General features: G+C 43.3%; 1 protein-coding gene across 2 annotated transcripts in view; it reads left to right on the forward strand.

Annotated features, from left to right (window-relative positions):
- LOC126198762 (transcription factor Sox-5-like) overlaps nt 1-15,875 on the forward strand; it is a 1,065,309-nt gene that overhangs the window by 425,606 nt on the left and 623,828 nt on the right. The gene's annotated exons all lie outside the window — the stretch shown is intronic.

Consider the following 15,875-nt stretch of genomic DNA (forward strand, 5'->3'; position numbering starts at 1 on the left):
TTGTTAAAACACAAAGAAACCATTGCTTTTTTTGGGTAACACGACAAAAAGAAAAGTTATAGACCATATCTTTCTGCTCACGTTTGCCTTTGAATCAGTTATCTACGAGATACCGCTGTCATCGTTCAGTATTCCCTTACGCTTGTGACTACATTGTGTAACTATTGTTTTCGTAACAGTCGGTGTGATGTCTGTAATTCTAAAGTCGAGTAAAGTAATTAAATATTTTGTTGCGTGATATCCTCCCTTTCCGTATACTTCCCATTTTCAGATTTACTTGGTTCAAATGGCTCTGAGCACTATGGGACTTAACATCTGAGGTCACGAGTCCCCTAGAACTTAGAACTACTTAAACCTAACTAACCTAAGGACATCACACACATCCATGCCCGAGGCAGGATTCGAACCTGCGACCGTAGCGGTCGCGCGGTTCCAGACTGTAGCGCCTAGAACCGCTCGGCACCCCGGCCGGCCAGCTTTCCTTAATTCGTGTTTATTTTGTTGTGTCAGGTCTGCTCTGCTTCTAAAACTGTGTGACGTAGAGAATTACGCTGACTGTAACCGGAGTATGTTCGTTTCAAGTGTTATACTCTACAGTTTATCTTACTATTCTGTCGACTGAACTACCTATACTTGCTTCATAACTAATCTCATCAAGTCTTCAAAAGCCGACGAAGAAAAGGGAGCAAACTGGGTGGGACATATATTTGAGCAGAAGGTATTCTAACAGCAGCTATCGAAGCATAGTGGTGGCACAATAGGAAACAGGAAAAAGAAGAACAAAAATGCTGGATCAAAAAATAGGAAGGTAGCGTACGAAGAAGTTGCCCTGGAACAAGATCAGATGGAGACAGCAATAGTGTCAGGAGCATGCCAATAGCCGGAACACCTTACGATCATCGTCATCATTCGCGTAGAATCTTAAGATTCTAAAACTTCGAACTAGTGAGCTATATAGCAACTCTTTTAATATGCTGTTATCCCTACAACTTAGTGTACCTAAATCCCGGTACAGATACCAGGCTAAACACGAATTAACGCAAATGTGCCCAGTTCCCCGCAATTTTCCGCGGTGCTCATTAAAAACCCAAGCAGAAGACGTCAGCAGCCAGGCATTTGCCGTCGTGGCGAGGGCGCCGCCTCGGCTCGCCGGCAGGCGACAGCACAGCGCAGCGCAGCTCGGCCGCTACACGTGCTGCCCCGCGGGCAGATATTTACGCAGCCGAGGATTAAACAGAAAATTTCACGAGTCTGTTTTAGAGCGCGCGCACGCCACCCGCCGCCACAATCCACATGTTTAAACTGCCGGCTCGTAAAGTCGCGCCGGGAAGGCCGCTTGCTTTTGTATGACAGGGAGCGAGCGGCCGCGCGCCTCGGCAGTCCTCTTGCTCGTCTCGTCTCCTCGACGCACCGCCACCGCACCCCACCCCGGCGCGTGCCCGGAAAAAGAATTTAAACTGTTCCGTTGTCACCGGCGACAAGTATAGATGGGCCTGTCGGCGATTTAGTCGCCGCGCTGCGCCTTTTGTCTAACCGATGCTCGGCTGCGAAGAGGCTCTAATGTCCGTGCCGTCGCGTCGCCACGTCTGCCCGGTTCTGCGCCCGCCCCTTTGTGGAGCGCCTGTCTGTCTGCCTGAGTGTGTGTGTGTGTGTGTGTGTGTGTGTGTTTGCCCGGAGAGACCGCAACGTGGCCGCAGCGCCGACACGGCTTCTTAAATTTTCGATGTTTGCGAGTGGGGGAGGAGCCGAGCGTATTTGTTATTCCCTGTGTGTGTGTTGGCGGCTTTTGTGCGCGCTGGAGCTGTGGCGTCTCCCGTCTCGCGCCCGAGTACTCTTCGCTTCTGCCAGACTGACGTGCCGCAGTCACCTTATGTCCTTACGCTGCCCCACGACCTGGCACATTTACATAATACGCTCTAGAAGAAAATCGTCGTCCGACTAAGGCAATCAAACAGTAGAACGTACCTAAACCGGATTGATTCTTCCAGTGCAGAAAACAGCGACCAGTCATTTTTAGTAGCACCATTGCCGTTTTCGAACTGTTTTCAACGCTTCTTCTTTGCAAACTCTTTGGTTTTAAATTTCTTTGGTGAAAAATCCATATTCCCGATTTTCAGCAGAAAAATGCATGACAAACACTGATTTACTTACACTAAACCATCTGCTGTATTACATATGCATGTTTTGTGGTTCATTCGTTCAATTATCGTCAGTGCAAATCGCTTCATAACCTCTTGGCCGCCTCCCATGCTCTGCACAAAATCACCAGTGCTTTCCACTAAAAGCAACCTTCGAAACGAGCAGTGGATAAAACAAACCTTAGTGACTGACCCACAATTTTTTTTTTCTACATCTGCATCTACATACATACTCCGCAAGCCTCCGTCTAAGGCAATCGAACAGTCTAACGTGCCTCAACCAGACTGATTCTTCAAACCAGACTGATTCTCCCTGTGAAGAAAACAGCGACCAGTGCTTGGTGGAGGATACCTTGTTGTCATACAAGGTACGAATACTAATCATTTCCTTTTCCGTTCCACTCGCAAAAAGAGCGAGGGAAAAAAGACTATCTGTATGTCTCCGTAGGAGCCCCAATCTCTCTAATCTTATCCTCATAGTCATTACGCGAAATGTATGTTGGCAGCAGTAGAATCGCTCTGCAGTCAGCCTCAAATGCCGCTTCTCTAAATTTTCGCAGTAGTGTCCTCGAAAAGAACGTCGCGTTGCTTCCAGGGATTCATATTCGAGTTCCCGAAGCATCTCCGTAATACTTGCATGTTGTTCGGACCTACCGTTAACAAATCTAGCAACTCGCCTCTGAATTGCTTCGATGCCTTCCTTTAATCCGACCAAGCGCGTGTCCGAAACATTCGAACAGTACTCAACAATGAGTCGCACTAGTGCGCTATATGCGATCCCCTTTACAGGTGAACTATACTTTCCTAAAATTCTCCCAACAAACCGAAGTCGTCGACCACTCATCTTCACTCATTCCATTTCGTTTTGCTTTGCTAGGTAACTCCTAGATATTTAATCGATTTAATCGGTGTGACTGCGTCAAACTAGATACCACTGGTACTGTATTCGAACATTACAGATTTGTTTTTCCTATTCATTTGCATTAACTTACATTTTTTCTACATTTAAAGCTAGTTATCATTCATCACACCACCCAGAAATTTTTCATTTAATTGAGAGTTGCAGCTCTCAATATTTAATCCATAATACACATAATTTGTAATTTTGCGTGTTTATGCCGTTTTATATTGCTTCTTAGTGTTAATCCTAAATTTTTAAACTGTGTGTTCAAAATATCAGCCACTAGTCTTGTTACCAAATTAGCTTATTTGCGTTGGCATTATCGGCGATTATTCACATTTAAAGGGATCTGTCATTCATTACACCACGAAGGAAAATTTGTTCAAATACTTCTAATGATCATCCACCGACCATACATTCTTCTAGGCAACACGATACTCAGTGAAGAATGTGACAGAGCTGTTGACGCTATCAGATGAATCATCTGTGCATGTTAGTTGTCACAAAAAAGTAAAAAAAAAAAGCAAACGAACGCTGTTAATAACGCTATTTGTTTGGAACAGATAGCCCCGTTACCGGTTTAGAATCGACAAGTTCATCATCAGACGGGTGTTCCCATTAAAATTACATTATGCTGAACGTATGATGGCCATTGATTCTGGCGAAAATTTTTGAGGTGGTGGTGCCTTACAGAAAAATGCAATATTATGAAAAATGAAAGACTATTTTATTGCAAACTGATCTGACAACGAGTTGTAACGACGTTAACAGCTTTCTATGACAAAGATTGATTTACTTCAGTCTGACACTACAATAAAAAGACGCAGGATATTTTACGTAAGTAACAAAAAACCAAATCGGTTCCTATCTTAGGAAATAGTTTACCTTATTTTAATTTATCGTTAGCTACATTTGCAATAAAATTGTCTTTTGACTAACATCGTTTTTGCTGTAGGGCACCGCCACTCATAGGAAATTTCATCACAATCAGCGAACGTAAAATGTACAACAAAATGTAATTTTAATGTGAATAGCAGCGTGAGGATGAAGCTATCGGTTCGATTCCGGCAACGGCGCTATTTGTTCCAAATAACTGGCGTTATTAACAGTGGCTGGTTACTTGTTTTACTTTATTATGAGAACTAACCGGTGTTCACACACAGCCAATTTTCAACAAAACAGTGTTAATTGTTTGTGTGTACTGAGTACGTTAGAGATCTACTCCTCTTCCCAAGGTCACGCATGAGCTTATTTTCGTTTCTATTGAACACTCGCCGTCCAGTATATTTATAAAGTAGTGAGTAGAATTAGACAAGATATTAAACTTTCATGAAATGTTTTAGTTGTGACATTCCACATATAAAAATTACGGTGGCGTTTCTGACACAACATTTTTCTGACGATACGCTGCCGCAAATTCAATTAAACTTCGCTTTTGTAGGTAGAGCGCTGTCCGCTGTGCATCACACTCACGGCGGGAAAGACGGGAAAGGCGCTGATGTGACAGCTAGGTCTCAACCAGCCGGAGTCAACAGCTGAGGGGAATCCCCGCGCCGATTACGCCGCAGGAGGGCGCTCGCCGCGCGCCCTGCCGGCTTTTTTCGCCGCTTCCCCGTGTTTCCACCGCCCTCACCCCGCCCGCCCCCACTCCCCAGCGACCCACTGACTGGCAATGATTAATGCGCGCGGGCATTAACGCCCTATTGACAAACACGTCGCATTGTCGACTGCGAGATTGATGAAAAGCGTCGCGCCCGCAGCGGCAGGCGGGCCGCCGTCTGAAAAGCCGCACCCACCGCCGATCGGAACGACCTCTGCCGCCCAGCGCGGAGGCCAGGCCACAGGCTCGACTCCACACCGGTCTCTCCTGTGCCACGCGGGAGCAGAGGGGAGCACTGCATTCTAATAGGATGTTATTTAACCTTTCGCAAGACGAGAAATGACATTTAAATACAGTCGATATAGCACAGATCGATTTGCGTGCTGATCGAGATATAAAGGGAGATATAAAGGGAGAATGACAAAAAATACGTTTTCCTAACTAATTTTTTATGGTGGTTTCAAAACTGTTCTTAGTTTTCTTCTATCATGTCTAATTTAATCTTTATTTTTAGTTTGCGAATTTTATCAGGACAGCGAGCTGGGAACAAGAAATGCCCTGATTTTTATGTTGGTGAGGGAGGCGGACAAAGTAAAACATTGGAGTGCAAAGGTTTGGCCAAACCGGGGACATTTTGTGCTTCAGGCTAAAATCGTCTTCCACGACCAATTAAAAGGTTTTTCAGTGACTTACGCCGCATTGGAGCTTTGAAATGGTTCAATAGCAACAGGTGAAAAGATGTGCCGGACCAGGACTCGAACCCGTATCTCCTACTTAACGCGAACCGTCGCCTTAACCACCTCGGCCATCTGAGCACGCGTCTAAAGTCACTAAAAACTTTTGAACAGTATTTGGACGCCCATTGGGTCATACAATTCGTATGTTCTTTCGGACATACCCGAAAGAACAGATGATGATGGTTCAGATGGCTCTAAGCACTATGGGACTTAACATCTGAGGTCATCAGTCACCTAGACTTAGAACTACTTAAACCTAACTAACCTAATGACATCACACACATCCATGCCCGAGGCGGGATTCGAACCTGCGACCGCAGCAGCAGCGCGGTTCCGGACTGAAGCGCCTAGAACCGCTCGGCCACAGCGGCCGGCTGAAAGAACAGACATCACGTGCATATGTATTCCATGATCCACTTGTAGACAACAGAAAAAATTGCTCCCACCATTGCATTTCAAATTGGGCTCGATGAAAATGTCTATATTGACTCTGGCTACTTTTCTATGAAAATTCCCTTCGTCAGTCAAGAAATGCTGAACACTAGATTTTTTTCGTCCTTAAATCCACAAACAGGTGAAGGATCACAAATTTCAGGATATAATAAATGTTCGAGAGAAACATGCACTCACTGCCTTAAGGTCTGTTACTGAAAACTACCTAGTGAATAAAAAACGTCCCAATTACAAGAACAGAATTCCACTCTCCACATTGACGTATTGACTACCGCACTGAAAATTTGAGGCATTACCGTGATGAGCAGGCAGAACACATCCACCAGGATATTAAGGAATTTGAGAAGAGTGAAAATAACTCCCAGAATCAGCTTTACAAATTGATTCTAAACACCTATTTTTGAGAAATAATCTACAAACATTTTTAAATGCAGACTTGTGTAATCAAATACCTGTGCTTGACTTAAATTTAAACGTACTTTTAATTGATAAAATGAAAAATCATTTACGTTGCAATGTTGCATCACTGCGTTAAAGGTACAGAAGTGTTTGTTATGTGAACTTGTGAGGCTGTATGCATCTAGATATTTTTAATCCAGGCAATGCTTCCTAGAACAATATTTAACTCCCACATCCTCAGCACACTTCGATCTACATCTACAGCTACATCCTAAAGACTGCTCGGCACTTTACATTGAACGTTTCGCAGAGGATTCACCATACAACCACTTTCGAACTATTTATCGATCTTTCCACTCTCGAACAGCGCGTGAGAAAAATGCGCACCCAAAACTTTCCGTGGCCCCTCTGTTTTCTCACGATGGTCGTTTCTCCCTGTGTAGATGGAAGTCAAAATATTTTCGCGTTCGAATGATAAAATTGGTGACCGAAATTTCGTGAAAAGATGTCGCTGCCAAGAAAAACTCTCTTGTGTTAATGATTAACACTCCAACTCGCTTATCATATTCTTGAAACTCACTCCCTATTTCGCGAGCAGTGATAAATAGGAGGTATGTAGACAGGTTTTGACACTACATCTTGTCTGGCTTCTGTATTTTATATATACACTCCTGGAAATGGAAAAAAGAACACATTGACACCGGTGTGTCAGACCCACCATACTTGCTCCGGACACTGCGAGAGGGCTGTACAAGCAATGATCACACGCACGGCACAGCGGACACACCAGGAACCGCGGTGTTGGCCGTCGAATGGCGCTAGCTGCGCAGCAGTTGTGCACCGCCGCCGTCAGTGTCAGCCAGTTTGCCGTGGCATACGGAGCTCCATCGCAGTCTTTAACACTGGTAGCATGCCGCGACAGCGTGGACGTGAACCGTATGTGCAGTTGACGGACTTTGAGCGAGGGCGTATAGTGGGCATGCGGGAGGCCGGGTGGACGTCCGCCGAATTGCTCAACACGTGGGGCGTGAGGTCTCCACAGTACATCGATGTTGTCGCCAGTGGTCGGCGGAAGGTGCACGTGCACGTCGACCTGGGACCGGACCGCAGCGACGCACGGATGCACGCCAAGACCGTAGGATCCTACGCAGTGCCGTAGGGGACCGCACCGCCACTTCCCAGCAAATTAGGGACACTGTTGCTCCTGGGGTATCGGCGAGGACCATTCGCAACCGTCTCCATGAAGCTGGGCTACGGTCCCGCACACCGTTAGGCCGTCTTCCGCTCACGCCCCAACATCGTGCAGCCCGCCTCCAGTGGTGTCGCGACAGGCGTGAATGGAGGGACGAATGGAGACGTGTCGTCTTCAGCGATGAGAGTCGCTTCTGCCTTGGTGCCAATGATGGTCGTATGCGTGTTTGGCGCCGTGCAGGTGAGCGCCACAATCAGGACTGTATACGACCGAGGCACACAGGGCCAACACCCGGCATCATGGTGTGGGGAGCGATCTCCTACACTGGCCGTACACCACTGGTGATCGTCGAGGGGACACTGAATAGTGCACGGTACATCCAAACCGTCATCGAACCCATCGTTCTACCATTCCTAGACCGGCAAGGGAACTTGCTGTTCCAACAGGACAATGCACGTCCGCATGTATCCCGTGCCACCCAACGTGCTCTAGAAGGTGTAAGTCAACTACCCTGGCCAGCAAGATCTCCGGATCTGTCCCCCATTGAGCATGTTTGGGACTGGATGAAGCGTCGTCTCACGCGGTCTGCACGTCCAGCACGAACGCTGGTCCAACTGAGGCGCCAGGTGGAAATGGCATGGCAAGCCGTTCCACAGAACTACATCCAGCATCTCTACGATCGTCTCCATGGGAGAATAGCAGCCTGCATTGCTGCGAAAGGTGGATATACACTGTACTAGTGCCGACATTGTGCATGCTCTGTTGCCTGTGTCTATGTGCCTGTGGTTCTGTCAGTGTGATCATGTGATGTATCTGACCCCAGGAATGTGTCAATAAAGTTTCCCCTTCCTGGGACAATGAATTCACGGTGTTCTTATTTCAATTTCCAGGAGTGTATATATATATATATATATATATATATATATATATATATATATACTGCCACTGGTCTGGGTCAATGACATTCAGCACAATATATATATATATATATATATATATATATATATATATATATATATATATATATATATATATATTGTGCTGAATGTCATTGACCCAGACCAGTGGCAGTAAAAAATACCGATTTTGTTTCTGTTAATTTTATAGAAAACCCAGTCCATCTTTCCTCGAACACATTTTCAAAATTTGCAACCAAAATAAGTTAACCTACGTTTTGCAACTGATAAAACTCCATAGCTAACAAGATCATACTGCCGACTGTGTGAAATACGCTACATGAAAAGTCACTTCTTCCGTAAATACAATGATCCGACGACTTATCGCTCTTAAAAACATCACAGCAAAGTGATTTATGTCAACAGAGAACAAATTATGAATATCCATACAAAAGCTCTCTGTCGTCTCTATGGCCGGTAGCACGAATGAAGCAGCATTCCAACATTCTACATTCCGCGCTCCAAGAGTTAACAAGAATCTTACATGGAGAGAAAAAAGAATGTTCCAGAACTTTAGGAATTGGTATCTTACATGGAGAGAAAAAAGAATGTTCCAGAACTTTAGGAATTGGTAATTCTTGAGGGGGAGACGCTTCTGTCTTGCTTCAACATAAGACCTACTCTCTCTGTAGAAGATGTAGTGCGAATAAAAGCTAACCACTATTTCACCCTGTGTTCGCGGCATTTCCGCCGGAGGTGTGAGATTCCATGTCGAGTATTGTTATCGGCTTTCGATGAAAGACAGTCTTTTCTTTACTGGACAATTGAGGTTCGGTGTAAAAAATATGAGTACAGTTCCGAAAATCTTTACAGGGACTTTTAATAGCAACTGTTCGTCGATTAGCAGCTCGTCGCTCGGCCGAAATAATCACCAAGAACATCAAATTTATGCAAAAATATTGAGAGTATTTTCCTCTTAATTTAATAAACGTGGCCACTCCCCCATGAACCATGGACCTTGCCGTTGGTGGGGAGGCTTGCGTGCCTCAGCGATACAGATGGCCGTACCGTAGGTGCAACCACAACGGAGGGGTATCTGTTGAGAGGCCAGACAAACATGTGGTTCCTGAAGAGGGGCAGCAGCCTTTTCAGTAGTTGCAGGGGCAACAGTCTGGATGATTGACTGATCTGGCCTTGTAACATTAACCAAAACGGCCTTGCTGTGCTGGTACTGCGAACGGCTGAAAGCAAGGGGAAACTACAGCCGTAATTTTTCCCGAGGACATGCAGCTTTACTGTATGATTAAATGATGATGGCGTCCTCTTGGGTAAAATATTCCGGAGGTAAAATAGTCCCCCATTCGGATCTCCGGGCGGGGACTACTCAAGAGGACGTCGTTATCAGGAGAAAGAAAACTGGCATTCTACGGATCGGAGCGTGGAATGTCAGATCCCTTAATCGGGCAGGTAGGTTAGAAAATTTAAAAAGGGAAATGGATAGGTTAAAGTTAGATATAGTGGGAATTAGTGAAGTTCGGTGGCAGGAGGAACAAGACTTTTGGTCAGGTGATTACAGGGTTATAAATACAAAATCAAATAGGGGTAATTCAGGAGTAGGTTTAATAATGAATAAAAAAATAGGAGTGCGGGTTAGCTACTACAAACAGCATAGTGAACGCATTATTGTGGCCAAGATAAACACAAAGCCCATGCCTACTACAGTAGTACAAGTTTATATGCCAACTAGCTCTGCAGATGATGAAGAAATTGATGAAATGTATGACGAGATAAAAGAAATTATTCAGGTAGTAAAGGGAGACGAAAATTTAATAGTCATGGGTGACTGGAATTCGTCAGTAGGAAAAGGGAGAGAAGGAAACATAGTAGGTGAATATGGATTGGGGGGAAGAAATGAAAGAGGAAGCCGCCTTGTAGAATTTTGCACAGAGCATAACTTAATCATAGCTAACACTTGGTTCAAGAATCATAAAAGAAGGTTGTATACCTGGAAGAATCCTGGAGATACTAATATGTATCAGATAGATTATATAATGGTAAGACAGAGATTTAGGAACCAGGTTTTAAATTGTAAGACATTTCCAGGGGCAGATGTGGATTCTGACCACAATCTACTGGTTATGAACTGCAGATTGAAACTGAAGAAACTGCAAAAAGGTGGGAATTTAAGGAGATGGGACCTGGATAAACTGAAAGAACCAGAGGTTGTAGAGAGTTTCAGGGAGAGCGTAAGGGAACAATTGACAGGAATGGGGGAAAGAAATACAGTAGAAGAAGAATGGGTAGCTCTGAGGGATGAAGTAGTGAAGGCAGCAGAGGATCAAGTAGGTAAAAAGACGAGGGCTAATAGAAATCCTTGGGTAACAGAAGAAATATTGAATTTAATTGATGAAAGGAGAAAATATAAAAATGCAGTAAATGAAGCAGGCAAAAGGGAATACAAACGTCTCAAAAATGAGATCGACAGAAAGTGCAAAATGGCTAAGCAGGGATGGCTAGAGGACAAATGTAAGGATGTAGAGGCTTGTCTCACTAGGGGTAAGATAGATACTGCCTACAGGAAAATTAAAGAGACCTTTGGAGAGAAGAGAACCACTTGTATGAATATCAAGAGCTCAGATGGCAACCCAGTTCTAAGCAAAGAAGGGAAGGCAGAAAGGTGGAAGGAGTATATAGAGGGTTTATACAAGGGCAATGTACTTGAGGACAATATTATGGAAATGGAAGAGGATGTAGATGAAGATGAAATGGGAGATAAGATACTGCGTGAAGAGTTTGACAGAGCACTGAAAGACCTGAGTCGAAACAAGGCCCCGGGAGTAGACAACATTCCATTAGAACTACTGATGGCCTTGGGAGAGCCAGTCATGACAAAACTCTACCATCTGGTGAGCAAGATGTATGAGACAGGCGAAATACCCACAGATTTCAAGAAGAATATAATAATTCCAATACCAAAGAAAGCAGGTGTTGACAGATGTGAAAATTACCGAACTACCAGTTTAATAAGTCACAGCTGCAAAATAATAACGCGAATTCTTTACAGACGAATGGAAAAACTGGTAGAAGCGGACCTCGGGGAAGATCAGTTTGGATTCCGTAGAAATGTTGGAACACGTGAGGCAATACTAACCTTACGACTTATCTTAGAAGAAAGATTAAGAAAAGGCAAACCTACGTTTCTAGCATTTGTAGACTTAGAGAAAGCTTTTGACAACGTTAACTGGAATACTCTCTTTCAAATTCTGAAGGTGGCAGGGGTAAAATGCAGGGAGCGAAAGGCTATTTACAATTTGTACAGAAACCAGATGGCAGTTATAAGAGTCGAGGGGCATGAAAGGGAAGTAGTGGTTGGGAAAGGAGTGAGACAGGGTTGTAGCCTCTCCCCGATGTTATTCAATCTGTATATTGAGCAAGCAGTAAAGGAAACAAAAGAAAAATTCGGAGTAGGTATTAAAATTCATGGAGAAGAAGTAAAAACTTTGAGGTTCGCCGATGACATTGTAATTCTGTCAGAGACTGCAAAGGACTTGGAAGAGCAGTTGAACGGAATGGACAGTGTCTTGAAAGGAGGATATAAGATGAACATCAACAAAAGCAAAACGAGGATAATGGAATGTAGTCAAATTAAATCGGGTGATGCTGAGGGGATTAGATTAGGAAATGAGACACTTAAAGTAGTAAAGGAGTTTTGCTATTTAGGGAGTAAAATAACTGATGATGGTCGAAGTAGAGAGGATATAAAATGTAGACTGGCAATGGCAAGGAAAGCGTTTCTGAAGAAGAGAAATTTGTTAACATCGAGTATAGATTTAAGTGTCAGGAAGTCGTTTCTGAAAGTATTTGTATGGAGTGTAGCCATGTATGGAAGTGAAACATGGACGATAACCAGTTTGGACAAGAAGAGAATAGAAGCTTTCGAAATGTGGTGCTACAGAAGAATGCTGAAGATAAGGTGGGTTAGATCACGTAACTAATGAGGAGGTATTGAATAGGATTGGGGAGAAGAGAAGTTTGTGGCACAACTTGACTAGAAGAAGGGATCGGTTGGTAGGACATGTTTTGAGGCATCAAGGGATCACAAATTTAGCATTGGAGGGCAGCGTGGAGGGTAAAAATCGTAGAGGGAGACCAAGAGATCAATACACTCGGCAGATTCAGAAGGATGTAGGTTGCAGTAGGTACTGGGAGATGAAGCAGCTTGCACAGGATAGAGTAGCATGGAGAGCTGCATCAAACCAGTCTCAGGACTGAAGACCACAACAACAACAACAACAACTCACGAATTTTATTTCATTATACTAAACACATGCGCCTGAGCATATTCAGACAGCTGTTCCCATAAACGTCCAACAAAGGACAAGCTTAGGTTGCATGCCCTGAGAGAAGCGATGTGATTACTAATATTATAACGCTCAATTCGAAATGCTGTGTCTTTAGGCGATATCGGTTAGCACCCATCTTGCTCCCGATATTTACGTAGGAGAATGTTGTTCGTTTTCTGTCTCATTTTAATAGTCAAACTATTTTAACCGCTTTTAAAAACTAAGGTACTTTTACAAGTAGCTAATAAGAATCTGCAAGTTGTCTTGTGCCTCAATCGTACATCATTTGTAATGTCCCGCAGACCTCCCAGAACTCCGACAGGAATATTCCCGTTCAGATATGCGTTTTAAATTATTTTATTCGTACATCGACTAGGGAGCCTATTAAAAAGCTTCTGTCTTTGCTGCGACATTCAACTGTTACACGAAAAGAGATGAATCAAAGGCAGTACATACTCCATTCACTTTTTGCCTGTTCATCGTTGGTGCTAGGGCGCGTGTGGTAATTACTACAGTTTTGTGTTTGTTTCGTTTTCATCTTAATAAAACAGATGAGCTTTTATAATTAAAATGTTCCTAGTTTTATTTCAACCTTTTAACACCAGGTTTATTAGTGTTGTCTTAGCTTCTTTCGTACGTCGAAAATAGTCGAAGCCAGCTACATTATTAAGAAAAAAGGATTTTGTAATTATATGGGGGCGGGAACACAAATTAATGGAACTGAAGACGATATTAGATACACGTCACTGAAGGAAGCCAGCTGGAAATCAAACAGCTTCATTCCATTACTCTATAAAGTAGGGAGTTTATCTTTCTACAAACTTGTGGCAGTACCAGATCCAGAGTCAAGTAGTATCATCAATCTTCTGACTGGTTTGATGCGGCCCACCACGAATTCCTCCCTGGGTCAACATCATCATCTCAGAGTAGCACTTGCAACCTACGTCCTCAGTTATTTGCTGGATGTATTACAGGCTCTGTTTTCCTCTAGTTTTTTACCCTCTACGGTACCGTGCAGTACCATGAAGTTATTCCATTACGTCTTAAAAGACGTCCTATCATGCTGTCCCTTCTACTTCTCAGTATTTTCCATATATTCCGTTCTCCTCCGATTCCGTGCAGATCCTCCTCATTCCTTATCTCATCAGTCCACTTAATTTTCAACATTCGTCTGTAGCACCACATCTCAAATGCTTCATTCTCCTCTGTTCCGGTTTTTCTGCAGTCCATGTTTCAATACCATACAATACTGTGTTCCAAACGAACATTCTTAGAAGTTTTTTCCTCAAATTAAAGCCTATGTTTGATTCTAGTAGACTTCTCTTGGCCACGAATGCCCTTTTTGCTCGTCTCCTTTTTATGTCCTCTTTGTTCCGCCCGTCATGGGTTATTTTGCTGCCTCGATAGCAGAACTCCTTAACTTCATCTACCTCGAGACCATCAATCTTGATGTTAAGTTTCTCTCTGTGGTCATTTCTGCTACTTCTCATTCCTTTCGTCTTTCTTTGATTCACTCTCAATACATATTCTGTACTCATTAGACTGTTCATTCCATTCAGCAAATCCTGTAATTCTTCTTCACATTCACGGAGGATAGCAATGTCATCAGCGAATCTTATCATTGGTTTCCTTTCACCTTGAATTTTAGTTCCACTAGTGAACCTTCCTTTTATTTCCTTCATTGCTTTTTCGATGTATAAAGTGAACAGTACGAGGAGAAAGACTACGTCCCCCTCTTACCCTCTTACACCCTTTTTAATCCGTGCACTTCGTTCTTGACCGTCCACTGTGATTATTTCCTTTTGGTTCTTGTACATGTGGTACATTATCCGTCTCTCCCTATTGCTTACCACTATTTTCTTCAGAATTTCGAACATCTTGCACCATTTGATATTCTCGAACGCTTTTTCCAGGTCGACAAATTCTCGTCTTGATTTTTCTTTAGTCTTACTTCCGTTATCAACCGCAACGTCACAACTGCCTCTCTGGTGCCTTACCTTTCGTAAAGCCAATCTGATCGTCATCTAACACATTTTCTTTCCCATCCTTCTGTATATTATTCTCGTCAGCAATTGTGCGATATTTCTCACACTTGTCAGCTCCTGCAGTCTTCGGAATAGTATGGATGATATTTTTCCAAAACTCTGATGGTTTATCGCCAGACCAATACATTCTACACACCAGCGTGAATAGTCGTTTTGTTGCCACTTCCCCAATGATTTTAGAAATTCTGATGGAATGTTGTGTATACCTTCTGTTTTATTTGATCTTAAGTCTTGCAAAGCTCTTTTAAATTTTGATGCTAATTCTGGATCCCCTGTCTCATCTCCATCGACTCCTATTCATTCTTCTGTCACATCAGACAAATCTTCCCCATTACAGAGGCCTTCAATGTACTCTTTCCAGCCATCCGCTCTCTTCTTTGCATTTAACAGTGGAATTCCCATTGCACTCTTAATGTTACCAACCCTGCTTTTAATTTCACCGAAGGTAGTTTTGACTTTTCTACAGGCTGAGTCAGGCCTTCCGACAATCATTTCTTTTTCGATTTATTGCAGAATCCTTTTGGTTTTTCTCCTCTCGCAAGCCCATATTCTCTCATAACCTTTTCTTGCACTCCTTCCCCTACAACCGCATCACATTTACATATTCTAAGCGAAGTCTGATACGGTATGCGTTCAACGGATTTCACAGAGAATTAACTTATTTCTGTTGGAGAGTACTGAGACACTGATTAATTTTTTAAATATATTGGGTTGTACTCTCACACTAGCAAAATCTCTCAGTGTCAACTGAATAACGCTCAGCCTAAGCTGTGGAAACGCCAAACAGTATTAAATTAGGAATACAACAGTATGTTTTCATTTTTTTTCAGTTCATTGTGTAAGTTGTGGTTTCTGTTTCTGTGGGTAGATGAAAATACTAGCAACTGAACACTTCGAAATTGAGTTCTGTGGCAATAAAGTCGACTACGTCTGCAGTTGTCGTTCGAAACTGCTATAAGATTACTAACGAGAGAAAGTACGGCGCGAAGAAGGAATACGACTAGACTTTCTAACTGATTATGTGATTTGTCAACTGTTGGACTTTCAGGTCATCTAAAGTTCCAGTAGTGACCACTATGACCACACTGAAGTACCCAGTCAAGCCGACTTACTTGCCTTACTAGATCTCAAAACAGAAGTATTGATTTGACAGAAGTTGCTAATATGTGAA

The sequence above is a fragment of the Schistocerca nitens genome, chromosome 8, assembly GCF_023898315.1.
Source record: "Schistocerca nitens isolate TAMUIC-IGC-003100 chromosome 8, iqSchNite1.1, whole genome shotgun sequence".
NCBI lineage: Eukaryota > Metazoa > Arthropoda > Insecta > Orthoptera > Acrididae > Schistocerca > Schistocerca nitens.